Raw genomic sequence first — 25,851 nt, forward strand, 5'->3', positions numbered from 1 at the left:
TGGTCCAGTTTTTCCTGCCTCTGGGCTAGAATTCTTACAGGTGCTTTCTCAACATGCTGCTTCCAAAGAAACTTTGATTTTAGGCCCTTCCTTTACAGTGCATCTCTCCTGACCTCCGCCTATGAAGAATCCCCTCTCTTCAGACTCCACGTATGTCATGGGTCCTATACAGCCCCTGGTATTAGTCCACCTCAGCCTCAGCTCCCCGAGGCAGGAGCTGTGTCTTTAGGCTCTATTTCCTCCTCCCTGCTCTACTCTGCCACTTCTGAGTTGCTTATCTAGTGTCTCAGAATCACAAAGACGTAATGCAGATGAGGATCTTAGCCATCATCTCATTCAGCCTCAAAATTTTAAAGAGAAAAAAAAAAAAAAGCTGGGGAGGAGCAGGATGAAGGGCTTAACTGCTCACAGAAGGTTAGGACCAGAATCTGCATTCCTGAGGCTGAATCCAGAAATTCTCACGACCCCATCTGAGGTTGGTAAAAAAGGTCACTGGCATCAGTCAGTCAGTCCATATTGATTTAGCCTTAAATAGAGACCTGAGTCTGTGCCTGGCACTGAGGCAGACACTTAGGCAGCAGGGGATGGTTAGCAGAGAGGCCTAACCAGGCACATCAGGAACAATATGTCCTAACAGTCTTATTAATACTCTGCCAGCATGAGAAAAAGTGATGTGTATCTGTTTTAACTCGCCCTTCAGAGGGAGCAGTACATTCCAGATACGCTGTCGGAACACAGTCTCTTTCTAAGCCTTATCCAGTGACTCATGCAGGCAACATTTGGAGAACATTTGATAGCATGTAGGTTGGCTGCAATTGTTATAAACCTCTGGAGTCAGGGAACATGAGGTGGTAAGAAATTCAAGGCCATGCCAACTAGAGAAGGACGTTTGATTTTTCCAGTAGTTATTAATGCTATCTCTTTTTAATTTTAATTGTAAGTTCAACCATTATTTCCTCTTAGTGACTCTGAGTCACTGTCTATAATCAGTGTTGGAAGTGGAGTTTGTGCCCGTTGTTACACTACAGAGTGCAACGGCAATAAAGCTGGGCCACGGGCGACAGGTAAATTGGATGCAAGAACCAGAAAGAATGCAAAGAGCTTGGTTTTTGCTATTAATGCTCCTTTCTGAGATAGTTCTGGGGGTTTCTATTTAGCAGCGTCAACCTGTGCTCTCTTTTTTGTCATCCGAGGGGAATGCCTTCAAACAGATGTTTGCATTGCAATGGAGGAGGAATAGGGTGGGGTTGTGGGTGGGTCTGAGGGATGTGGAATCACTTCCCATCATTTTCCCCCCAGTATTCAGCCACCTGGACAAATTTAACAAACCTGCGTTGAGTGCCTCTTCCCTGCCAGGTGTCGTAGCTGTGGGTGTGACCAAGAGAGAGAAGGCTGACTGTCCTGGAGGTTCAGACAGGACGAAGCTGTTGAAGTAACCGGCTCTCTTCGCTCTGCCTCTGCTTACTCCTCGGTCTTTTACTTCTTCCTTTTCATCTCCTTAGAGAAGCAGGGTGTTGGGGGTAGAGAAACACAGACAGTCCAGTTCTTTCGCCTTCATGCTCGTGCTTCACAGAAACGGAGATGACGTGGAAGGCCGGGCAGTGGCTCCAGTAACTCTAAGCTCAAGGTATACCACGTTTACAAACAAGGCCATGGAATGCAAGCCAGACAGTTTAGTTCAATCAAAAGGAGACTGAGGAGTATTTCTGCTTTGTCTAGAGTTTTTAGGAGGATTTGTCACAAACTCTAGGAATGTATGTTAGAAATGTCTTTTCCCTGGGAGGGAGAAGGGAAACAGACACTTTCACAACTTCAACAATTTGGTCTGTTCAAAACCAGGCTCCAGCCCAGTAGGAGAAGCTACAGGGGGAAAAGAAAACACCCCCTTCCTCCTCCAGGGCCAGAAGGTCTATATTCTCACTCTTCAACAGTAATAGCTAAGAGAGTGTCAGGCAAATGCTCATAAGGACTTAATACATTTAACTCACTTAATCCTAGCAACAATCTGATGAGGTATGTGAACTCTTATTGTACCTATCTTACCGGTGAGGAAATTGAGGCCTAAAAGAGTTAAATGTCATGAAGCTAGTTAGCAGTAAAGCCAGGTTTTCACTCAAGCAGTTTAGTCCCTGCTAGTCCATGGTCTTATCCACTATACTGTCTTCCTTACTTATCACTCTCCTAAAAATTCTTCTCACATAAGACACAACCTCTTCCCACATCTCCTACCTTCCCCTGTCCAGAACTTACCTGTACTCTCCTAGGCATTTCTATTCTCAGATTTCCCTTTGCTGACATTTCTTCTGAGGACATGTGGATGTGAGCAGTAATACAGATCATCTAAGATAGCAAATCTAAAAATAATTTCTCCTTAGCCTTGACATTCTTCATTCCTGTTGTTACTGTTCTGACAGATCTGCTTTCCTAATTGTGTAAGGCTTCGTGGAGCACCCACAGATTAATGGCTGGCTGGTGGCCCGGGACATCTGGATGCGGCTGGAAGCCTTGCTGGGCTGGGGCCATAGATCTGGGATTTGATTTTCACTGTGTAGAATAATTAAAATTATATGTAATAATGATGTTTTTTAATCAGTCATTTAATAGCCAATCGAAACACTTCTAAGGAGAGGTTGTGGGGAGATTTGAAAGGCAGACAGGTCAGGCTCCTCTGGGTCTTGAAGATTCCATAAAATGCTGAACTAGCTTGAAGGTCGAATGGTCCAGATCCTCATGCTATAGCAAGGGATGCCCCATAGAGGACATAGAACCAGCCTGGGACCTCACCACTGTCTGTTGGCAGCAGAACTGGACTCTCAACTCCTGTTTGATGGTTCTATTTCTGCCAGAATTGTCTTCCAGAGTAGACCTGAGTCCCCTGATCTAGTATTAAAATTGTTTACAAAAACACCAGAGGAGAGGTCACAGAAAAATCAGATCATTGTCCCATAGGAGGTTAAATTTAAAGTTGTACATATGCCTGAATTTCCATAATTTGACTTAATAACCTGTCATGAGCATCTGGTCTATGAATTTATACAAATTGTTCTGAAATCTATTTTTGTCCAGTGCTTTTTTTTAAGGGAAAACACACCCCATGCATTCAAAAGATTTTTCCTTTTTCTTTTCCTTAATCCTCAGTGAGGTAGAAAGTCTCCCCACAGCCTAAATTTTTGCTTTGTTATTTGATGGGTGCTTGATTTGGGTTGGGGACAAGCTAATTAACACTTCGGAAACCTTGCCTCCTCACTGTTGAATGGGGGTGGTAACAAAGGAGGGACGTGTGAGTGTTCCGTGAGACAGCATGCAAAAACTAGCACAAAACCCCACACAGAGCAGGTGCGCAACAAGACTAAAAAATATTCTCATCTCTGTCCTTCATGCCTTGACAGGCTTAGATTGTATTTCTTCTGAATATTCATCTTTCCACCGTGAAAATCTCCTCACCCCTTGATGGTGTCTCTTCAGGTGCCTTTTCCGTCTTTCTGGGATCCAGGAAACAAAGGTATACATAGTACTCTGGATTTAGGGAAGAATACTTTTCTCATGGGGAGAAAAGTAGAGATAGACATAAATAAGTCTATCTCTATCTATGATCATTATCATTACCATCATCTTTCTCCCCCCACCTCTCTTTCTATCTTTCAACTTTTTTTTTCTCTTTGGTTTCCTATCATCTTTATAAGACTGTACAGACTATGGAAGAAGACATCTATGAATTCAAATCCTGGCTCAACCACTTCTAGCCACATTACCTGTGGGTAATGTACTCAGTTCCCCTGATCCTCAGTCTCTTTACATCGAAATGGAGATAACGGTATCTAATTCATAGGCACTCTACAAAGGAAGCTCACAGCACAGTGCTGGGCACAAAGCGGACATGAAGAGATGGTTATTAATCACATCATGTTATAACCCAACTTCTGCAGTATGATGTCAGCCTTTGGGCTCCACCTGCAGAGCAGCTGACAACTGTAATTACTATAATGACTCCTTTTCCTATGTCATGAGCCTTTTCCTTGGTTTATGACAGATAACTTGAAACTCAATTAACATATATTTGCATTATTATATATTTCAAATTTAGATGTGTGTTCTGAAATAAAATCCCTTGAATTAAAAAACTCATTTACCTTTTTCTTGCTTTGTCATGCAAAATTACATCTTTTAGTGTTTTTTTTTTTTTTTCTCATCAGTTTGGTAATTTCTTTACTCCAAGGAGCTAAATATCATCTTTGGTTGTAAAGATTTCACTGTGCTCCTTCTTCCAGCCGTTTATAATCTCAGCCTCAACCCTGAGACAACCCTGGGACATGAGCCTCTTTTCTGGCATGATGTTTCCGTCTTGTGAACCAGTTTCTCTTACATGATAAAGCAGTCTACTGAGTCCCCTTGACTAAATTTGGTAAGATAGCTTGTCAAAGCTTTTGAAAGTCTAAATAAAAGAAGTCCTTGCTAGTTTCTTGTTGGCATCTTTATCCCCTAAAAGCATTTAAGTAGATTTAATAGGGAATGTTTTCCTTACACAAACATTCTTGCTTTTCTCCTTTTACAGCATTTTCTGAAGTATTTGTTGATCCTACATGTTATAAAAATGAGATGCCCTTGATGTTTCTGTGTCTGCTCTGGAGCCCTTCTTAAAATGATGGTTACAATTCTGAATCTCTTAGTTCTCTAGCTCTGGGTCGATATGTTACCTTGGGTTTTGCATTTTGGCCAACATTTTCTCCTCAGTTTCCTGACGATTCAGAGTTACATGACAATATGTGCACTTGTGTTAAGAGATCCCTGAATAGTTGCCGCTGTTAGTTCTCTTTTCTCCAGAAATCAATTGTGGGATTAAAACTTTGAGTAAAGTGTCATTTCAGGTGCGCTGGTCTCTTTTATTTTCATCTGGAGAGGACATTTGAACCATACAAATCTAGGAGTCCTGCTGATTTTAGAGCTGGCTCTCTGCCTTTAATGCTTTTAAAGAAACTCTCTGCTTGAACAAAGCAGCACCCATTTAAACTAATATCTGTGACCCAGGCTTCCGCCAGAGGAAGAAGGATATGCTTCAAACATGAGCCCTTTAATCTTCAACATCAAAATTGTCCGGCAAAGAGACTGTCTCAATTCTGGAATTGTGAAGGTCAACTTTATCACACATAAATGCATGATCATTGTGCTGTTACATATTTTTTAAAGTATTCTAGGCCTGAGGGTCAGTTACTTTGTCTACTTGAATAAATATTCACAGTTTTGCTCTATAAAAAATCTAATTTGGGACTTCCCTGGTGGTGCAGAGGTTAAGAGTTCGCCTGCTGGTGCAGGGGACATGGGTTCGATCCCTGGTCCAGAAGATCCCACATGCCATGGGGCAGCTAGACCCGTGCACCACAACTACTGAGCCTGAGCTCTAGAGCCTGTGTGCCACAACTACTGAGCCCTTGTGCTGCAACTACCGAAGGCCGTGCATCTAGAGCCCGTGCTCCACAACAAGAGAAGCCACCGCAGTGAGGCGGCTGCACACCCCAAGAGTAGCCCCCGCTCGCTGCAACTAGAGAAAGCTGGCACACAGCAGCGAAGACCCAACACAGACAAAAAAAAAATCTAATTTGTTTTCAAAATTTATTTAAAAAATCAGCTGTCGTTTTCCATGAATTTGGTTTTAGTAGGTTTGAGAATACTTTTAATTTCTAACTTCGTCTTGTGCTACAAAATAGAGAATTCCCTCAAAAACCCAGAAGCCTCTGTTTCTTATTGGCCACAGACTGAGAGTTGGAACTAAGTAATGGGGCAAAGCAGCTGCATGGATGAGGAAATCAAGGCTACCTCAGTTCTGTCAGGGTATTTTCATGATTCATTAAAATGGGAAAAAAAAAACATGGTTAAGGAAAAAATGTTGATTTCCTCGGCCAGCCACCTTCCAGGAGAGAGCGCTTCTGATATCTTTGGAATATTGTCTCAGAAAGCCATGGGCGCCTCAGAAAACCTATCATCTGCAAGAGTCATGTGCATAATTTTGGCTTCAGGACCTTTTCCAATAGGACACTCCCCCTACCATCCTACTGCTTACCCCTGAGTTTCTAGAAGAGACTCCTGCGGTTGCTGAGAAAGAGGAACAGATTACTAGATGAAATAAGATAGAATGCACAGGATTCAGCCTGCCCAAGTGTGGGCTCTGATGGGGGACTGGGTCTTCTTCAAGGGAAGCCCTGTGGCCGGTGTCTGGGGCCTAGGGATTTAGTGCTTTGTCCAGGATGGGAGGCATACAAGGAGCTTTTCCTGTCATGGTATCATCAGTGGTCAAATTTTTGTGTCCCATGAGGTAGGATGATAATCATAGGTAACACCTTTTTGAATACTTTATTTTCTGCCTCTGAGAGTTGAAGAATTCATATTTTCTTCAATTCTGTTCTTACATATTATTCTAAAGAAACAAGATATCATTGGATGCCTCTCGCCATGAAAACTTCTGTTCATTTGAGAAGACAGAACTCTCCCATTTTTAGATGAGAAAGCTGAGGCAGAAGAGATGCATTGGGGCAAAGTCATTCAATAAAAATAGAAGCAGAACCTAACAGTCCTGGCATTTGTAGCTGCCTCGTGTTTCTCAAGCCCAGCCCTACCTCAGTGCACCCAAGATTGAAGGGTTCCACGGGTTACAGCACCTTGAACACTGGGTGCTCCATGGTTTCTTGCTGTGAGGCACCAGATCTGATCTAAGGAGGGTGGTCTTTCTCTCACCAGCAGTTATCTCTTTTGGGTAAACCTACTCGGGAAGTATTTTTATTTCCTTATTTTCATACTCTGCTCTCGATGTTTCCCTCTCTTCCTCTGCCCTCCTACCCCACAGCCTGGGCTCAGAGACAAGGGTGACTTGGAGATGGGTGGAGAGGAGGTTCAGATCATGGTGACTGGAGATTAGAGAGATCACAGGCAAAATGAAAAACAGCAGACTCTAGAGCTGCAGCGGGCAGGGGTAGAGGAGAAGGGCTTGAAAGGAGAAGAATGAGGGATGGAGACGCTGGAGAGGGGCGAGCGCCTGGAGGGGATTTCCCACAGCAGTTTCTGATTCGCTGTGTCTGGTCGGTACTATAACCTTAGCCTGCTTTATATCCCTGGAGAGTTGGGAGGATGGGGAGGAGAAGGTTATACTAGTCCCTTCCAGAGGGAGGGCAAGAGAAAAAGCATCCTGTGATTAATTCTCTCATCATAAAATCCCTCCTCAAGGTTGGAGACTTAGGAGGGCTTGGCACACGTGCAGTGACTTTGCAGCCGTCCAGAGAGAAACAACTCCCTATTTCATACTGACCACCTGCCAAGTTCTCTCTGCCCCACTGGTGCCACAGTCTTTCCCTAGAGTGTTCCATACTCCTCTGTCATCACAGCAATTCTCATCTGTGCATGTGGTAGTTCTAGCTGTGGAGAAGGATCAGGTACCCGATAGGTCTAAGCTGTGTTAGTTTGTCCCATGTCTAGAGCAGGAAGCTAGCTGGATGTTGTGATGCATGAATGGTCTTTAACTCTCACATGTGTCCAAGGACCCCAGAAACTGCACTAGGAAGCTTCCACCACGGGATACTCCTGACAACTCTGGCAGGTCCCTCTAAGTTTGAGAGCTGAAGACTTGCTCTTGATTTCCCGGTTATTATCCTGCCTGTCCACCTGTGTATATGCACCAGAATCCCAGGACTGTAGAGGTCATTTGCTCCAGTTCATTTACTCGTTCACTCATACTTTGATTTAATTATTCAACACATGATGCTTATTGAGTACCTACTATGTGCCAGCCTTTGATCTAAGTACTGGGGTATAGATCAAGGAGCAAAACAGACAAAAATGTCTGTCTTCATGAAGCTTACATTCCAGGGAGAAGAGATAGACAATAGCCAAATTAGGTAAATTACATGGCATATTTGAAAGTAAGTCCAATGGAGAAAAATAAAGGAGGATAGGAAATGTGAGGGGGTGACATGCAATTTTAAATAGGATGTTTGAGGAAGGCTTTAGTGGAAAGGAGACATTTGATGCAAAATTTGAAGGAGGTAAAGAAGTGAGTCGTGTGGCTATCTGGGGGAAGAACATTCAAAGCAGAATTAGTCAGAGATCCTGAATGGAGAGCAGGGCAGGTGTGCCTGAGGCACAGGGAGGGAGCGCAGTGTGGCTGCGGTGAAGTGAGGACAGACTAGTGGCAGATGAGGTCAAGAAGGCTGTGGACAGCCAGTAAGAGGTGCCTTGCAGGGGATTGGAGAGACTGGCTGAAAGACTGAAATGATGTAAAAAAGGTCAGTCTGGTTGCTGTGTTGAGAATAGACTTTAGCGGGGCAGGGTGGAAGCAGAAATCAGCAATGCAGTAATCCAGGTGAGGGAATATATGATCTAGATGAGAATAGCAATAGAAGTGGGAAGACATGGTTGGGTTTTGAATGCATTTGATTTATTATTTCTTTTTTAAAAATACATTTTAAATGTAGAGCCAGCAGAATTTCCTGATGGGTTGGATATGGGATGTGAAAGAAAGAGAGAGGCCAGAATGATTTTTTACCTGAGCAACAGGAAGAATAGAGGTATCATTACCTGAGATGAGGAAGGCCTCAGATGGAGCAAGTTTGGGAAGAAAGAGTGGTCAGAAGTTCAATGTGGGGCATATTAAGTTTGAGATGTCTGTTGGATGTCCAAGTGGATCTGTTTAATTGACATACAATCTGCAGTTCACAGAAGTTCAAGTTAGAGGTGTAAATTTGAAGTCATCAATTATAGCTGATACTTTAAGTTATGAAACTGGGTGAGATCGTTATAGGAATGAGTATAGTTAGAGAAAAGAAAGGGTCCCAAAACTTGATTGCAGGGGTTCTCCAAAATTAGGGCTTTAGGAAGATGAAAAGAAACCAGAAAGGGAGAACATGCGGGGAGTCTATAGCCTCCATTTTTCAGCTCGGTAAACCATATAATTGTGTCTGCCTATCACCAAATTTGCACATCTCCATCATGGAATATTTACATGGAGAATGATTCCATGATATAGTAGGATGACTTCCCCCATTGATAACAAACGATTATTTCAATCCCTACATAATTCTTCTGTTAAAGGTAATGTGGAGGGTTGAATGGTGTTCTTACAGGGAGCAGTGGACCTTCCTCTTCCCTTTTCCCCTTCTTCATAAAGTGTAAGGAGTTATACCAGAGGCTGGAAGTGAGGGCAGAACCCAAACCCCATGGTGAAGGAAAGAGTTGGAAACAAAAACTTCTGGGTTCTAAAATTGTAGATTTCTTTCCCCAATTTTTTTTTCTCTGTATACTTTAGGAAGTAATTTACTTTGAGCCTTAGTTCACATGATTAAATATAAGAATGATAATACAACCTGTGTCTAATTAGCAGATTTTGTTTTGACATTTTATTTTTAACAGTTTTATTGAAGTATAATTGAAATACAAAGAAAACTGTACACATTTAATTTGTTCAATGTGATGTGTTTGGACGTATGCAAACACCTATGATACCATCACCATAATTAAGGGAATAGACATAACACAACACCTCCCAGAAGTTTCTTTGGGTCTCTCTTGCTCTCTTTCTCTCTCCCTCTTTTTATTTTTGGTGGCAAGGACATTTAACATGAGGTCTACCCTCCTAACCTCTTAACAGATTTTGAATACAGTGTTGTTATCTATAGGCATGGTGTTGTACAACAGATCTCTAGTATTTACTCACCAAGCATAACTGAAATTTTTACCCTTTGAATAACAACTCCCCATTTTCCCCATCCCTCAGTCCATGGCAACCACTATTGTATTCCCTTCTTCTATGAGTTAGACTACTTTAGATTTTTCATATATGTGGAATTAAACAAACTGATATTTCTCCCATCTTATAGAAAATCTTTCTTGGTACTATTTTTTCATCTAATTACCATTTTTGTGCACTTAGGAGAGTTGTGTGCAGTTGCTCTCTATACTTCCTCTCCTCTTATTCTTTTTAAAAATAGCACTTCATTGAAAAAGCAACAACAAAATAACAGCTTATTGAGGTATGATTGACATGTAAAATGCTGTTTGGAGATTTTAAATGAGATCTTACTTATGAAAACTTTTATAAAACCTAAAGTACTCCATAAATGTCACTTATAATTATTATTATGTTGAAGAGCCTTGATCAACATATTTTCCAAACAGAACTCCATCCTGCCTTTCCCTGGCACTGAGTTTCAGCATGTAGAGTACCCTCCCATTCTCATTCTTTTTATGCCCATAGTTTCCCTGTAAAGTGAGAAGCAGTTGGGAAGGGACTCAGTCTGGACAGGCCTCCTTAGTGGTCAGGACTCACGGATGTGACGATACCGTTCACAAACAGCAGTGTATCATGGTTCAGAATTTTGGGAATGGTGCCAAGAGGATCTTGGACATAATTTACAGGATGTATAAGCCCTGACCTAAAGCAAAATTTACCAGTGACAGGAGTTTAGAGTTTTATACATAACATTTTCTTTGGCTGGAGTCTGGCTTTATTTAAAGAGTTGTGTCAACACAGGGATTGTCTGCTTGGGCCCAGGGATTCCTCAGAGTGTTGGTGCCTCTGTCGCCTCTTGGAAGGTTGGGATGAGTTTTCTCAGACTCAGAATTATGTGGGATCTGTGTTTGAACAAAGACTGGAAATACTTACATCATCTCTACATTCCTCAGCCATTTGTCACCAGATTGCAAATCCCTGCTTCTAGCGAGAAAAGATACTGCTGCTCTCTGACTTCAGCAGCGAAGAGGTCAGTCAGGTTATTGAGTTTGATGAATATCTATGGCCCTAAGGAGGAAAAGTTAATTTCTTTACGGGTTTTGCATAATTTTTTTTGTAAATTTATAGAAATACAGGTGATAGGAAAAGAGCAATAAACTTAAAGTATCAAAAATAAATGCAATTATAATGCTACATAAAGAAATCAAGAGCACAGAAAAGAAACAAAACATCATAAACAAAACCTTAAGTTGATTCTCTGGCGATTCTAGGAAGACAGACAAATTTCTGGAATTTTCACCATGGAAAAGTGAGAAAAGATACAAATGAATTAAAAAATGAAAAGGTAGAAGTTAAAATAGATATAGTAGAGATTAAAAATAATATTATTAATTAGTATTTCTGGATGCAGGTGACACATATCTGAAAATAAAAGCCTAATTGGCCCAAGAAGAAATAGAAAATTTGTATAGAATTATGATCATTAATGACCTAGAGCTGCTACTGAAAATATAACCCCTCTGCCCTTCTCACTACTCCGATGGAAAATACTTTTACTGATGGACTTTACCAAACTTTCAAGATGAATATAAATATAATAATTAATATAAATAAAATAGAATATAAATATACTATAAAGTATATAATCCACATGTTTTTCCAGAAAATGAAAAAAAGCAAGAAAAATTGCCCAACTCATTTTATGACATTTGCATAACCTAGATTTAAAATAATTCTTATTAGTATATTATATAAAACATATACACTAATTTTACAGATGAAAACATTTAAAAATATTATCCAAGGAAATTTAACATTTTTTTAAAAAACAACATATTTTTACCAAGGGACAATTTTCCCAGGAATACACAGATGATTCAACCTCAGAAAAATCTATAAATTCACTCTGATGTTGGTTGACTAAAGGAAAACAGAGTTATCTCAATATACATGAAAAAAACCATGAGAATTCTTAGAAAGCTAGAACTAGAGAGGAACTTCATAACCTAATAAAAACTACATATTAAAAATTCTACAACAAATGTGGTATTTAATGGAATCTGAGGCACTTCTTCTAAAATCAGGAGCAAGATACATACTATAAGTATAAATGATACTTAACAGCACAGTACTTACAATTCTAGCCAATACAAAAGGAATGAAAATAATAATTGATATGGAGGAGAATATAATTATTTGCTGACGATATGATCAGTTACATTTAAAATCCGAGAAAATTAATAGGCAAATGAGTCACACCCATAAGAAAGTTCAGCAAGATTTCCTAATATAAGATTTACATATAAAAGTAAATAAATTTTTTCTAAACCAGCAGTAATCAATTAGAAAATATCATAAAAAATAAGATACCATTACAGTAGCAACACATTATAAAATATATAGGAATTAATTTAACAAAATGCACAAGAGCTTTGTAAAGAAAAATATATAAGACTCTAGTAAAGGACAAGAAAGGAAATCTAAATAAAGGTAGAAACCATATTCATGAATGGGTCATTAAAAATGCCTTTTTTCCTTGTAAAAATGTCACCTTTTCCAAGTTTGAGATATATTAAATGCATTTCCAATAATAATTATGATAAGAAACAGGTAAATTAGTATATTGGTTTAAATATACATATAGAAAAATAAAGACCCTAAAATAACTAATAAAAATGTAAAATTTTAAACATTTTTTCAAAGAGGAAAGAGTAAAGAGGATGAGTAACCCTCCAGATATTGACATACTGCAAAGCATCAATTAGTAAAACACGTTGATATACATTTGTATAAGAAAAAAAATGGGCATTTGGTAAAAGATTGACACCTCAGAAACAGACCCATAAATTCAGGTGAACTTGGTAAAAAAAATTGATGGATTTGAGTACATTAAATATAACTATTTTGGTTAACAAAGGACAACCAACATAAGTAGAAATAATAGTCCAGGAAGTGATACTTGTATCATCAATAATAAAAAATGTACTGAGTTATTTAAGGAAATATCACTAATTAATTTTAAGGAAACAAAAGTGGACAAAGGATGTGATCAAGCTGTTCAAGAAGAGGAATTTGAATGAACAAGAAGTCATTGAAGAGATTGTCAGCATTGTTTTCAGCCAGGGAGAATAGCATTAAAATAGCCATGCAATCCCTCTTTTTTCTTTCTCCGTCATCACTGCTATGACTTGGATACTTGGCCTTCATTTTTTTTTCTTTTTTTAACATTTTTATTGGAGTATAATTGCCTTATAATGGTGTGTTAGTTTCTGCTTTATAACAAAGTGAATCAGTTGTTCATATACATATACCCCCATATCTCTTTCCTCCCACCCTTCTTAGCTGGTCACAAAGCACCGAGCTGATCTTCCTGTGCTATGCGACTGCTTCCCACTAGCTATGTATTTTATATTTGGTAGTGTATATATGTCCATATATACACTACCACTCTCTCACTTTCTCCCAGCTTACCTTTTCCCCTCCCTGTGTCCTCAAGTCCATTCTTTAGTAGGTCTGCATGTTTATTCCTGTCTTGCCCCTAGGTTCTTCATGATCTTTTTTTAAAATTTTTTTAGATTCCATATATATGTGTTAGCATGTGGTATTTGTTTTTCTCTTTCTGACCTACTTCACTCTGTATGACAGACTCTAGGTCCATCCACCTCACTACAAATAACTCAATTTCCTTTCTTTTTATGGCTGAGTAATGTTCCATTGTATATATGTACCACTTCTTCTTTATCCATTCATCTGTCGATGGACACTTAGGTTGCTTCCATGTCCTGGCTATTGTAAATAGAGCTGCAGTGAACATTGTGGTACATGACTCTTTGAATTATGGTTTTCTCAGGATATATGCCCACTAGTGGGATTGCTGGGTCATATGGTAGTTCTATTTTTAGTTTTTTAAGGAACGTCCCTACTGTTCTCCGTAGTGGCTGTATCAATTTACATTCCCACGAACAGTGTATGAGGGTTACCTTTTCTCCACACCCGCTCCAGCATTTATTGTTTCTAGATTTTTTGATGATGGCCATTTTGACCGGTGTGAGATGATACCACATTGTAGTGGTTTTTTTTGTTTGTTTGTTTTTTGCGGTACGTGGGCCTCTCACTGTTGTGGCCTCTCCCATTGTGGAGCACAGGCTCCGGACGCACAGGCTCAGCGGCCGTGGCTCACGGGCCTAGCCACTCCGCGGCATGTGGGATCTTCCCGGACCGGGGCACGAACCCGTGTCCCCTGTATTGGCAGGCGGACTCTCAACCACTGCACCACCAGGGAAGCCCCGCATTGTAGTTTTGATTTGCATTTCTCTAATGATGAATGATGTTGAGCATTCTTTCATGTGTTTGTTGGCAATCTGTATATCTTCTTTGGAGAAATGTCTATTTAGGTCTTCTGCCCATTTTTGGATTAGGTTGTCTTTTTGACATTGAGCTGCATGAGCTGCTTGCAAATTTTGGAGATTAATCCTTTGTCAGTTGCTTAATTAAAAAATATTTTCTCCCATTCTGAGGGTTGTCTTTTGGTCTTGTTTATGGTTTCCTTTGCTGTGCAAAAGCTTTTAAGTTTCATTAGGTCCCCTTTGTTTATTTTTGTTTTTATTTCCATTTCTCTAGGAGGTGGGTCAAAAAGGATCTTGCTGTGATTTATGTCATAGAGTGTTCTGCCTATGTTTTCCTCTAAGAGTTTGATAGTTTCTGGCCTTATATTTAGGTCTTTAATCCGTTTTGAGTTTTTGTGTGTGGTGTTAGGGAGTGTTCTAATTTCATTCTTTTACATGTAGCTGTCCAGTTTTCCCAGCACCACTTATTGAAGAGGCTGTCTTTTCTCCATTGTTTATTCTTGCCTCCTTTATCAAAGATAAGGTGACCATATGTGCATGGGTTTATCTCTGGGCTTTCTATCCTGTTCCATTGATCTATATTTCTGTTTTTGTGCCAGTACCATACTGTCTTGATTACTATAGCTTTGTAGTATAGTCTGAAGTACAGGAGCCTGATTCCTCCAGCTCCAATTTTCATTCTCAAGATTGCTTTGGCTATTAGAGGTCTTTTGTGTTTCCATACAAATTGTGAAATATTTTGTTCTAGTTCTGTGAAAAATGCCATTGGTAGTTTGATAGGGATTGCATTGAATCTGTAGATTGCTTTGGGTAGTAGAGTCATTTTCACAATGTTGATTCTTCCAAGAACATGGTATATCTCTCCATCTATTTGTATCATCTTTAATTTCTTTCATCAGTGTCTTATAATTTTCTGCATACAGGTCTTTTGTCTCCTTAGGTAGGTTTATTCCTAGGTATTTTATTCTTTTTGTTGCAGTGGTAAATGGGAGTATTTTCTTAATTTCACTTTCAGATTTTTCATCATTAGTGTATAGGAATGCAAGAGATTTCTGTGCATTAACTTTGTATCCTGCTACTTTACTAAATTCATTGATTAGCACTAGTAGTTTCCTGGTATCATCTTTAGGATTCCCTATGTATAGTATCATGTCATCTGCAGACAGTGACAGCTTTACTTCTTCTCCGATTTGGATTCCTTTTATTTCCTTTTCTTCTCTGATTGCTGTGGCTAAAACTTCCAAAACTATGTTGAATAAGAGTGGTGAGAGTGGGCAACTTTGTCTTGTTCTTGATCTTAGTGGAAATGGTTTCAGTTTTTCACCATTGAGGATGATGTTGGCTGTGGATTTGTCATATATGGCCTTTATTATGTTGAGGTAAGTTCCCTCTATGCCTACTTTCTGCAGGGCTTTTTATCATAAATGTGTGTTGAATTTTGTCAAAAGCTTTCTCTGTGTCTATTGAGATGATCATATGGTTTTTATCCTTTAATTTTTTAATATGGTGTATCACATTGATTTGCATGTATTGAAGCATCCTTGCATTCCTGGGATAAACCCCACTTGATCACAGTGTATGATCCTTTTAATGTGCTGTTGGATTCTGTTTGCTAGTATTTTGTTGAGGATTTTTGCATCTATGTTCATCAGTGATATTGGTCTGTAGTTTTTTTGTGTGACATCTTTGTCTGGTTTTGGTATCAGGGTGATGGTGGTCTCGTAGAATGAGTTTGGAAGTGTTCCTCCCTCTACTATATTTTGGAATAGGTGTTAGGTCTTCTCTAAATGTTTGGTAGAATTCGCCTGTGAAGCCATCTGGTCCTGGGCGTTTGTTTGTTGGGAGATTTTTAATCAGAATATCAATTTCAGTGCTTGTGATTGGCGTGTTCATATTTTCTGTTTCTTCCTGGTTCAGTCTCGGAATGTTGTGCATTTCTAAGAGTGTGTCCATTTCTTCCAGGTTGTCCATTTTATTGGTATATAGTTGCTTGTAGTAATCTCTCATGATCCTTTGTATTTCTGCAGTGTCAGTTGTTACTTCTCCTTTTTCATTTCTAATTCTGTTGATTTGAGTCTTCTCCCTTTTTTTCTTGATGAGTCTGGTTAATGGTTTATCACTCTTGTTTATCTTCTCAAAGAACCAGCTTTCAGTTTTATTGATCTTTGTTATCGTTTCCTTCATTTCTTTTTCATTTATTTCTGATCTGATCTTTATGATTTCCTTCCTTCTGCTAACTGGGTTATTTTTGTTTTTCTTTCTCTAATTGCTTTAGGTATAAGGTTAGGTTGTTTATTTGAGATGTTTCTTGTTTCTAAAGTAGGATTGTATTGCTATAAACTTCCCTCTTAGAACTGCTTTTGCTGCATCCCATAGGTTTTGGGTCATCGTGTTTTCGTTGTCATTTGTTTCTAGATATTTTTTGATTTCCTCTTTGATTTCTTCAGCGATATCTTGGTTATTAAGTAGTGTATTGTTTAGCCTCCATGTGTTTGTATGTTTTACAGATTTTTTCCTGTAATTGATATAACGTCTCATAGCGTTGTGGTCGGAAAAGATACTTGATACGATTTCAATTTTCTTAAATTTACCAAGGCTTGATTTGTGACCCAAGATATGATCTATCCTGGAGAATGTGCCATGAGCACTTGAGAAGAAAGTGTATTCTGTTGCTTTTGGATGGAATGTCCTATAAATATCAATTAAGTCCATCTTGTTTAATGTATCATTTAAAGCTTCTGTTTCCTTATTTATTTTCATTTTGTTTATCTGTCCATTGGTGAAAGTGGGGTGTTAAAGTCCCCTACTATGATTGTGTTACTCTTGATTTCCCCTTTTATGGCTGTTAGTATTTGCCTTGTGTATTGAGGTGCTCTTATGTTGGGTGCATAAATATTTACAATTGTTATATCTTCTTCTTGGATGGATCCCTTGATCATTATGTAGTGTCCTTCTATGTCTCTTGTAATAGTCTTTGTTTAAAAGTCTATTTTGTCTGATGTGAGAATTGGTACTCCAGCTTTCTTTTAATTTCCATTTGCATGGAATATCTTTTACATCCCCTCACTTTCAGTCTGTATGTGTCCCTAGGTCTGAAGTGGGTCTCTTGTAGACAGCATATATATGGGTCTGGTTTTGTATCTATTCAGCCAGTCTAGGTCTTTTGGTTTGAGCATTTAGTCCATTTACATATAAGGTAATTATCAATATGTATGTTGCTATTTCCACTTTCTTAATTGTTTTGGGTTTGGTATTGTAGGTCTTTTCCTTGTCTTGTGTTTCCTGCCTAGAGAAGTTCCGTTAGCATTTGTTGTAAAGCTGGTTTGGTCGTGCTGAATTCTCTTAGCTTTTGCTTGTCTGTAAAGGTTTTAATTTCTCCATTAAATCTGAATGAGATCCTTGCTGGGTAGAGAAATCTTGTTTGTAGATTTTTCCTTTTCATCACTTTAAATATGTCCTGCCACTCCCTTCTGGCTTGCAGAGTTTCTGCTGAAATATTAGCTGGTTACCTTATGGGGATTCCCTTGTATGTTATTTGTTGTTCTTCACTTGCTGCTTTTAATATTTTTTTCTTTGTATTTAATTTTTGATAGTTTGATTAATATGTGTCTTGGCGTGTTTCTCCTTGTATGGGACTCTGCGCTTCCTGGGCATGATTAACTATTTCCTTTCCCATATTAGGGAAGTTTTCAACTATAATCTCTTCAAATATTTTCTCAGGCCAGTTCTTTTTCTCTTCTTCTTCTGGAACTCCTATAATTCGAATGTTGGTGCATTTAATATTGTCCCAGAGGTCTCTGAGACTGTCCTCAGTTCTTTTCATTCTATTTCTTTATTGTGCTCTGCAGTAGTCATTTCCACTATTTTATCTTCCAGGTCACTTATCCGTTCTTCTGCCTCAGTTATTCTGCTATTGATCCCTTCTAGAGAATTTTAAATTTCATTTATTGTGTTGTTCATCATTGTTTGTTTGCTCTTTAGTTCTTGTAGGTCTTTGTTAAACGTTTCTTGTATTTTCTCCATTCTATTTCCAAGATTTTGGATCATCTTTACTATCATTCTGAATTCTTTTCCAGGTAGACTGCCTATTTCCTCTTCATTTGTTAGGTCTTGTGGGTTTTTACCTTGCTTCTTCGTCTGCTGTGTGTTTCTTTGCCTTCTCATTTTGCTTAACTTACTGTGTTTGGGGTCTCCTTTTTGCTGGCTGCAGGTTCGTACTTCCCGTTGTTTTTTGTGTCTGCCCCCGGTGGCTAAGTTTGGTTCAGTGGGTTGTGTAGGCTTCCTGGTGTAGGGGACTAGTGCCTGTGTTCTGGTGGATGAGGCTGGATCTTGTCTTTCTGGTGGGCAGGTCCACGTCTGGTGGTGTGTTTTGGTGGGTCTGTTACCTTTTAATGATTTTAGGCAGCCTCTCTGCTAACGGGTGGGGCTGTGTTCCTGTCTTGCTAGTTGTTTTGGCATAGGGTGTCCTGCACTGTAGCTTGCCGGTCGTTGAGTGGAGCTGGGTCTTGTTGTTGAGATGGAGATCTCTGGGAGATTTTTGCCGTTTGATATTACGTGGAGCTGGAGGTCTGTGGTGGACTAATGTCCCGAACTTCGCTCTCCCACGTCAGAGGCACAGCCCTGACGCCTGGCGGAACACTAACAGCCTGTCATCCACACGGCTCAGAATGAAAGGGAGAAAAAAAGAAAGAAAAGAAAAGATAAAATAAAATAAAAGTTATTAAAATAAAAAACAAAAAATAATTAAGGAAAAAATTTTAAAGTAATTAAAGAAGGAAGAAAGAGAACAACCAAACCAAAAATGAAATCCACCAATGATTACAAGCACTGAAAACTATACTAAAAAATCAAAAACAAACCAAAAAAATGGACAGACAGAACCCTAGGACAAATGGTAAAAGCAAAGCTATACAGACAGAATCACACAGAGAAGCATACGCATACACACTCAGAAAAAGAGGAAAAAGGCAAAATATATATATATCGTTGCTACCAAAGTCCACCTCCTCAATTTGGGGTGGTTTGTAGTCTATTCAGGTATTCCACAGATGCAGGGTTAACTGCATCAGGTACATCATGTTAACTGTGGAGATTTAATCCGCTGCCCCTGAGGCTGCTGGGAGAGATTTCCCTTTCTCTTCTTTGTTCGCACAGCTCCCAGGGGCTCAGCTTTGGATTTGGCCCCGCCTCTGCGTGTAGGTCGCCTGAGGGCGTCTGTTCTTCGCTCAGACAGGACGGGGTTAAAGGAGCCGCTGATTCGGGGGCTCTGGCTCACTCAGGCCTGGGGGAGGGAGGGGCACGGATGCGCGGCGAGCCTGCGGCGGCTGAGGCCGGCGTGACTTTGCACCAGCCTGAGGCGCGCCGTGTGTTCTCCCAGGGGGGTGTTCCCTGGATCCCGGGACCCTGGCAGTGGCGGGCTGCACAGGCTCCCGGAGGAGTGGTGTGGAGAGTGACCTGTGCTCGCACACAGGCTTCTTGGTGGCGGCAGCAGCAGCCTTAGCGTCTCAGGCCCGTGTCTGGGGTCCGCGCTTTTAGCCGCGGCTCGCGCCCGTCTCTGGAGCTCCTTTAAGCAGCGCTCTGAATCCCCTCTCCTCGCGCACCAGGAAACAAAGAGGGAAGACAAAGTCTCTTGCCTCTTCTGCAGGTCCAGACCTTTTCCTGGACTCCCTCCCGGCCAGCCGTGGCGCACTAACCCCCTGCAGGCTGTGTTCACGCCGCCAGTCTCTTCCCTGCGCTCCGACCGAAGCCCGAGCCTCAGCTCCCAGCCCCGCCCGCCCCGGCGGGTGAGCAGACAAACCTCTTGGGCTGGTGAGTGCCGGTCGGCCCTGATCCTCTGTGCAGGAATCGCTCCGCTTTGCCCTCCGCACCCCTGTTGCTGTGCTCTCCTCCGCGGCTCCGAAGCTTCCCCCCTCCGCCACCCGCAGTCTCTGCCCGCGAAGGGGCTTCCTAGTGTGTGGAAACTTTTCCTCCTTCACAGCTCCCTCCCACTGGTGCAGGTGCCGTTCCTATTCTTTTGTCTCTGTTTATTCTTTTTTTCTTTTGCCCTACCCAGGTACGTGGGGAGCTTCTTGCCCTTTGGGAGGTCTGAGGTCTTCTGCCAGCATTCAGTAGGTGTTCTGTAGGAGCTGTTCCACGTGTAGATGTATTTCTGATGTATCTGTGGGGAGGAAGGTGATCTCCATGTCTTACTCTTCCGCCATCTTGAAGCTCCTCTCCTTGGCCTTCATTTTATATCTTCACATTAGCTTCTCAGAATCCAGATATCTTTTGTCAAGAAACAAAAGCAAAATTGCCCTATTTCTCAAGGGATTTGTATAAAAATTACTAATCAGAGCAGGTATGATACCAACACTAGCCATGGAGAATAAGGAAGCTGGGTTTACATGAGGACAGCAGCCCACATGTTTATCTTCATTGATTCCACATTCTTACTAGACAGCTCTGAGCCAAGGACCTTTCATGGTAACTAGTTGCAACTTGGTGGAAAACATAACTTGTTGTTTTTTCCCCTGTTTTTTTGAAGTTTAGTAATAAATACATTTGATAACTTTTGAACTATTTTTATCCCTTAGTTTGTGAAATAACATATTTACCAAATGTGAGTTTGAGGCTACACCCCAACCTCACTCAGATGGTTTAATACATTGAATATCACAACTGACATTTACAAGATGCTAAACAAACTATTAAATGAAACAAGCAAGCAAAAACAAAAATCAACCAAGAATAAATGAGACGCCCATTTTATAATCATCAAATTGGCAAAAATTAGAATGCCAGATGATATAAGGTCCTGGTGAGGTTGTGGAGAAATAGGAATCCTCCTGCACTGTGAGTGGAGGTATAATTAGTGCAGTTTTTATGGAGAACAACTTAATATTAGTGAAATTGCATCATGTTAATAGTCTGTGTCTGTGCAGTTTCACCTCTGAGAATATATCTCACACTTACTCTTCTGGAGAGACAGGAAAGATAAATTCTCAGAAGTTTACTGCAGCACAGTTTGAACCAGCAAAGAGCTGGAAATAACATGAGTGCCCAATAGTAGAGAAATAGGTAGGAAAATGTGCCACATGCAAATAATGGAATACCATGCAGGGGGTTAGAAGTAATGAGCTAGAATTAAGTATGTCTACATTAATAACTCTCCAAATATAATGATGAGTAAAAACAGTAAGAAAAAGAAATGTAGCATAATGCCAGGTATCTTAATTAAACACATGAGTGAGTACCTGAATAGAATAAGAAAAGAAGAACCTTGCATGACTGATAATGTAATTGTGCCGGAAGGTGATTATAGCCAAGTTAGCATTTTGTGTCACTCCCTGAGGCTTAGTTTTTCCCTTTATCCCCTGAAATGAGTGGGAATGGGAAAGGATATAATTGTTATAGCTAATTAATATCAAATAATGATTGATCTTTCCCTTATTACCGAGTCTTCTCATTTGAGGTCTATGGTATCACCAATTCATATCAGAAATTATTGTCACCATTGTTTACAAATTTCTAAGATTACTTTTACCATCTTTGATGATTTCTCATAATAATGACTTCGAAATGTGGGGATGAGGGCAATATTTTCAACCTCCTTGCAGTCACATAATTCATTCGTTAATGAAGCAGTACTGTCGAACCTTGTCCCTGATTTTCCTATCCATTCACCTTCTGCTGCATTTTCAGTGACTTCGGCACTTAAGTTGTAATATACTAACCATACTTCCCATCCTTGACTATTTCCACCTTTTTGCTTAACTAGTAGTGAGGAGATGATTTAAACTTCATTACTATCACCAACACTCCTCTAAGATAACATCTACTAAACCTTTTAACTAGTTGCACCCTTGTGTAGTGTGACTGCCTACTTACTGAAATTTCACCCATTATACTAGCCTACTTTCTGACCAGACACCTCCCAACCTTTCCCAATACCAATGCCTGGCTAAACTTCAAGTGGGTTCCTACGGATGCTTAATAATAGTTTGCTCATTTGCTGACGAAATCTCCACAGTTTCCCTGTCCAGCAACCTTCTTCTATTTTTCTTAAGCTTACCTCTGCTCCCTTTATTCTGAAACATATTTCTTATTGATTATTGCCACTGTTGCTCTGTCTGATTCCACCATCCCCACTATATAATAGCTTAGAAAAGTTCCTGGAATACAGTAAATGCTCAGTAAATGTGTCCTGCTGTTCTTACTGCCACCACTCCTGCCATCTACTGCTATTCAGTCTCCTAGGGCCACCGTATGCCAGACGATTATGATACATTAAGCCTAGTGCCAAGGATTTTACGTATGTCATCTCACTTAATTTAATACGTTTTTACTGAGAACACTGGAACCGTTCAAGAAAAATCTTTAGGCTGTTCAAAATTGATCTCCTCAAAATTTGAGCCCTCCTCTTATCCTTTTTATCTCAGAAAAAGAGGTGTGTTCCTCCTCTCCAGGGCCAACACTTCAATGTGCATTTCATTCTCAGTCCTTGTCTCTCACTCCCAAGACCATGTGTTCTTGTTTTCTGACTCTAGATTCTTTAGTCCCTCTCTTTCCACTGGCTCCTTTCTCAGACCTCAAATATGCTCAGGTCTGCCTAACTTGTCTTGAAAATCCCCGAGTTTGAACTGATTGCTGTATAAGATTCTATTATATATTTCTCCTTCAGTTTTCACTATCTTAACACTTCTTCTTGCCTGAATTCTATGTTCCTAGAACCCACCTCTATTATTTCTGAACTAATCATAGTTGGTAATGATTTCCTAGTTACCAAATCCTCTTCTAAATTTTTAGTCTCATAGATTTTTCTAGTGCATTTGCCCCTTTGACTACCGTATCCTTAAAACTCTTCTTTCATTTGTATTACAGGACAGATTCTTGATTCTTGCATACCTTTCTGTGCACATTTCCTGGCTCTCCTTGCCTCTTAAAGGCCAGATGGTGAGCATCATATGAGGGTACCACCTGAGGGATGTTGGAAACAGAGCATGCACAGAAGGTCAGGGTTGAGGCAGCAGCAGAGTCATTATTCACATTGTTGCAGAGAAACCAAGAGGACACAAGAAGGTAGAGAAAGCCAGAAGGTTCATATTCCTGGCACCAATTGAGAGCTGAGATAGCTGCAGTTGTAGGTGAAATATTATGAATGTCTGGGCATAGTTTGTCAAAGGGTTTACAAAAACTGATGGAGCTGGAGGAATGAAGGGCAGAAGGTGTGCAGGGAGCAGTTGGTTGCAGGTGTGCAGGGTGACAGGGAAGTAGGTTGGTTGGTGGGCAGAAGAACAGATGGAAAGCAAAAAAAAAGGGATAAAGAGAAGAAGTTTTGGCACCATTTACTTACCTCCTCCTAGTGAAGTTAATCTTGGCTTGACCTTGCTCAGAGGCCTGGGGGTAATTATAGCACGAAGCAGCAGACTGGGTGATCGTGAGAGCAAGGTGAAGACCTGGGTTGGTCTGATTATTGGCAGTGGAAAGAGTAGAACCTGGCAGAGGTACAGATACAATAAGCAAGGCACTTGGACCATCATCATCCTTCCTCTTTAGTAAACATCAGCCATCCACACATTTTATAGCTTTTTATTGCAGAAAGTTTCATATATACTTAAAAATAGAGAGAATAGTACAATAAGCCGTCATGTATTTATTATCCAGTTCAGCAGTTATCAACATTTTGCCAATCCTGTTTAGTCTGTCTTTGCCCCACACCCTTTGGATATTTGCTTTTGCTGCAGTGTTTTAAAGCAAATCCAGAGCATCCTGTTATTTCACACACAGATAATTGAGTGCACTCATTTGTTTTGTATCTAAGCACCTGCACACGCTGGTGCATTTTCTGCTCTGGAACCATTATTCATGTAGCTCTTCAGTTGCGATATTTGAGTACCAGATGAGTCTTAAGAAGGAGTAGTAGCCTAAAAGGCCAGTGGGTTCTGCAAATGGATGTAATAAGGACTCTGGAACTAGTATCTTCTGTCCCCTTTAAATTTTGTGGCTTTAAGAGGCTCCACTAAGGACTAGACCTTATTCCATAAATTAAAGCAGGTTATTCCTTTCTTAAGCAGTCTTTAAAGTTGAAATTTGTATTTTGGGTAAAAAGGATTTTGTTATTTGAAAGTCTCTGAGCTAGTCTGATAAGCAACATCAGAATCATCATTATAATCAACCTGAGTTATAGAGCAACTAACTCTGGGAGATAAATAAGTACTAGAGATAAATGAGCCAAACTATCAGGAGAGATATGAAGGAATATAAAGCATAATTAACAACACAGTGCTGCATACAGTGCCTCCAATAAGCAGTACAAAAATAGGTGTGCTGAATAATTATAGTGAACTAACTATAAGTCAGCAATCAGAACATATAATTTAATAAAGGATTTTTTTCCTAACATGTGAATTTACTTACCTTAGAGATCCCTTCAAAAAAATCACATTTCATGCTATGTTTGAATCATCTTCATTTAGAAGAATAAATCATATAAGCCCAGGGCCATGTGGACAATCTGGGACGAGTGAGCTGAGCACTCAACAGGCCTAAGGTAGTTAGAGAAGGGTAGTGTTGAGTTCAAAGGTGGGCTTGATCTTACTTGGTCAAGAGCCAATTTAAAGGCCAGGAGGGATTTGTACAGGGTACTAGTGGAAGGTAAGTTCAGAAAAGGATGTGGACCTGAGGAGGTAGATGTCATAAACTGTGTTTTGTGGAACATTAGTGCCAAGCAGACGTTCTTAAGTTTTCATTGAAAAAAGTGTTCTTCTCAAGTGCATTTTGAAATGCAAATTTAAAAAAAGTTTCCGGTCTTGATCACATATTCAGGCTGTTAGCTAATGTTCATGTAAATGGAGAAGAGATGACGGTAGGTAGCATTTCTTTCTTTCCTTATTTTAAATGAAGTGTCTATTATCCAAAGAGCATGTGTTTCTCAACACATGGTTTGGGAAACACCAAGGTAAGGAATTGATCTTATCTTAAAGGATATGAAGAGTCATGGAAAGTTTTTCTGCAGGAGACGAAGTGACATGTCACCAGGATTAATCTGGTGTGGTTTTAAGATGGAATGAAAAGGGAGAAAATGGAGACAAAGAGAACACTATAGTAATAGTTGAAAGGTGAAGTCATGAGGGCCTGGATTTGAGCAGTGGGTGTGTGAATAAAAGAGAAAGTTCACATACGGGAGAACCTTTAGGTTCAATAGATAACTGAATGAGAAAGGTGAGGGTAAGGGATAAGTCAAGTGTTATTCAGAGTTTTTGAGTGTAGGCAAAATTTGTGACCGTTGACAGAAATGGAGGCATATGCAGAGAGAGAGCTAGTGAGCTGGAAAGGATGCTGAGGTCAGAACGGGACTCACTGAGCTGCACGTGGCCATTCAGGTGATGATGCACAACAGCTACTGATGTGGGTGTAAAGTTCAGGAGAGGGAGGGCAGGGCAGGACATGGAAGCTTGGAAATTTTTGTGGCTGGATTTTGAGTGGCGGAAGGCTGGTAGTAAGAGTCCATGCAGATTTTATAGGCAGTGTGGTACCCCAGAAAGAATAGACTCTGTCTGGAGTTAGAAAATCTGGTTTCTAGTTCTATCTCTGGCACATTGCAACTTTGGACAAATTATTTATCTTTCCTGAACCTGGATAGATAGACAGATAGATAGATAGATGATAGATAGGTGATAGATAGATATACAATAAAAATGTTTGTCTCGAAGGATTGTTGTGAAGGTTGACTTAGATAATGTTTGCACAGTATAAACTGTAAAGGGCGGTACCAATATTAGTTACTGCTATGAGTGTTAGAGTTAGCAAACTAAAATG

General features: G+C 40.1%; 1 pseudogene across 1 annotated transcript in view; it reads right to left on the reverse strand.

Moving 5' to 3' along the window:
• The window catches only part of LOC309966660, a 50,377-nt pseudogene that overhangs the window by 19,038 nt on the left and 5,488 nt on the right, over positions 1 to 25,851 (reverse strand). The window lies entirely within an intron of this gene.

The sequence above is a fragment of the Leucopleurus acutus genome (assembly GCF_964270905.1).
Source record: "Leucopleurus acutus genome assembly, chromosome: 9".
Lineage (NCBI taxonomy): Eukaryota > Metazoa > Chordata > Mammalia > Artiodactyla > Delphinidae > Leucopleurus > Leucopleurus acutus.